General features: G+C 46.5%; 1 long non-coding RNA gene across 1 annotated transcript; it reads left to right on the plus strand.

Annotated features, from left to right (window-relative positions):
* Nucleotides 1-452: 452 nt before the first annotated feature.
* On the plus strand, nucleotides 453-2,226 carry LOC127341084 (uncharacterized). The gene is made up of 2 exons (XR_007875188.1): nucleotides 453-596; nucleotides 668-2,226. It is a non-coding gene; the product is annotated as an uncharacterized lncRNA (long non-coding RNA).
* Nucleotides 2,227-2,697: the final 471 nt, after the last annotated feature.

Genomic DNA, 2,697 nt, shown 5'->3' on the forward strand with positions numbered 1-2,697 from the left:
ACGCCCGTCCAGATAGCAATGGCGAAGGGGCATTGCAGGGAGAGGTGGTCTAAGGTTTCGTTCGCCGCGGAGCAGAGAGGGCACAACGTGTGAGATGGCAGCCCTTTCCGCAACCGGCGGTCCGCAGTCCAGCAGCGGCCTCGGAGGGCTAGCCAGGCATGGAAGCGGTACTTTTTTTATATATAGAGGCATGACGATATCTTTCCAGATTTCCACTTTGAAAACAAGATATTGAAAGATATTATCAATATCTTTCAATATCTTGTTTTCAAAATGGAAATCTGGATAATATCTTTCAATATCTTGTTTTCAAAATGGAAATCTGGAAAGATCTCGTCATGCCTCAATATCTTTCAATATCTTGTTTTCAAAATGGAAATCTGGAAAGATCTCGTCATGCCTCTATATAATACAACCGTAAGGGCATATCACAACAAACATCAACCCTAAGAAATACATATTGTTACACGAGGAAAAACGAAATTTGGAACCACCCCTTATGGAAATTATCAAGAACAACACCAGGGTTCTATGTTTGGTAGTTCTCCTGATGTCTGCCACTTCATTGGCATGTGATGCAGCTCGGGGCAATGAAGGTACGTACGCCCATCTGTTCATATTTGGTTTTCAAACACTCTCGAGTAACCCATGCTTGTTCCTTGCGTAGGCACAACTAGGGAGGACTATATGTGTGGAAGCTTTTTATCTTGCAACAAGCCACACCCAACGCCAGACGATTATCGTTTTTGCAAGCTTAACTGTAAATGGCTTGGTCATAGCTTCGATGAGAGCTTCTGCAACTACCATGGAGAGTGTTGCTGCCGTATTTTGAATGCTAACTAGATGCATGGATACTATTGATTGTTACGCGCCCAATGCTTGTGCTTGCAAGGGATGGCGAATTTCAATAAATTACACTCCAAGTTTGTTTTGGCTTGACTTTGCAGCTTTATTTCTTCTTTCGTCCGTGAATCGCAATCAATTCAAGCCTCTTCGCCGTACAAAAAATAGGAAGTTACTATTGAACAGCTGCCTGTTTTTAAATTTGGAAACAGACACATTTTATAGCCTGTAAGAATATGCCAAGTGTATCACTCGAAAATATTAAAAAGAACGAGAAAACTGTATGTTTTCAGTTTCACCAAACAGACACATTTCGGCCTCTTCCCTCACCCCAACATTGAGTTGCAACGGCTGTTTTCAGTCCAGTATTCCGTTATCAATCTTCAACAGAGACTTCTTCCTGAGCTTACTCTTGGGGGTGAGTGTTATGTCCTCTCTATAAGAAGTTTACTGGGTTTGATACCCGACTTTTCCCCTGCGGAGATTTCAGCCCCTGTGCTGCCCGTCCTTGCTTCTTCCTCCAGCTCCCACAGCCGGCTCCTCTCCCCCTCGTCGCCGGTGGCCATGGTGGCCGGCGATGGGTGGGAAGGGGGTTTGGCTTTTAATAGCTGTAGGTTTACTTCTCCGTTTCTTCTCCCTGGCGAATAATAAGGAGGCAGTCGGATCAAGATCCGACTCTGAACTGCACCCAATCATTCTTTCGTTTGGCCATATCTGTAAGGTGGAAGATTGGTGTGCGTCTAGGGCCGAATCCCATGCCGGCACCCCTTGGCCAAGTCCATGGCGAGGTACTGCTTCGGCTACCTCTGCTCCCACTCCTTTGCCCCCTTTTCTTTTCTTCAATAAATCTTTGCAGGCGACCATGGATACCCCGGTTTATGCTACTGGTTTGGGGATTGGGTTGCTGCATCGTGCTGCTTGTTTTCCTGGAGTTCCTCAGCAGGGGACTTGTGACGGTTGGAGCTGTCTTGCCTCTGCTTCCCATGGCCGAAAGGCGGCCCTCCACCCTCGAGCTCATCACATGGCTGACCTGAGTGTCGCCATGATCTGCGGCCTTCTTGATGGCCACTTCTATCGCTGCTTCGACGGCGCTACCTCAACCTCCAAGACGGAGGCCCTTGATGGAGTCCTTGGCTGGCGCTACACTCCTCCTAGCCACCAAGTGGTTCGTCCCCGGTTGCTGGTTGCAGGAGGCCGGATGCGAGACTCCGACGACATCGACAACGGTGGAGAAGACTTTGCACTTGATTGCTTTCTAATTTTATTAGCAGGGTCTTTCTGTTAAATTCCAAGGACCAGTTTCTATTTTCTTTCTTGCATTGTCCTTGTTGTAAAATGTACCCACCGTCTTTTATAATATAATGCAGCATCTGGGGTCTTCTAGACCCCTCTTTGTTCAAAAAAAAAAACAGACACTTCTTCCCTCAGCCCACACTCCTAAATAGCTACGACTTGTTGCTAAGAAGGACCAATACATAACTGATAAAAGAACCGCAACAAGAATCAGGCCGACATTCTTCTCCAGCAGGAGAACACCTCAGTACCTCACGCAGTCTGCACACCCCTTCCACTCCCAAGATCCCGCTGAGTTGTCCTAGCCTCCTAGGAGATCAAGATCAAGCGAAATCTACTGAAAAATAAGAGAAAGAGAGACATAATTCAGATCTTGAATGGAAGCACCAGAGAAAGGGAGAAACATGTCCAGGAAGAAAACCTACTTAGAATTGAAGAAACTATGTAGTTCGCTTAATAGCAGTCTTTAGCCTTCCATTTGTGAGAAGCTAGCTAGCAAGAGGAAGCAAGCTAGCAAGCGAGCTAAAGTCAACCATGAACATTGCATTGCATGGAGGCAGC

The sequence above is a fragment of the Lolium perenne genome, chromosome 3 (assembly GCF_019359855.2).
Source record: "Lolium perenne isolate Kyuss_39 chromosome 3, Kyuss_2.0, whole genome shotgun sequence".
NCBI lineage: Eukaryota > Viridiplantae > Streptophyta > Magnoliopsida > Poales > Poaceae > Lolium > Lolium perenne.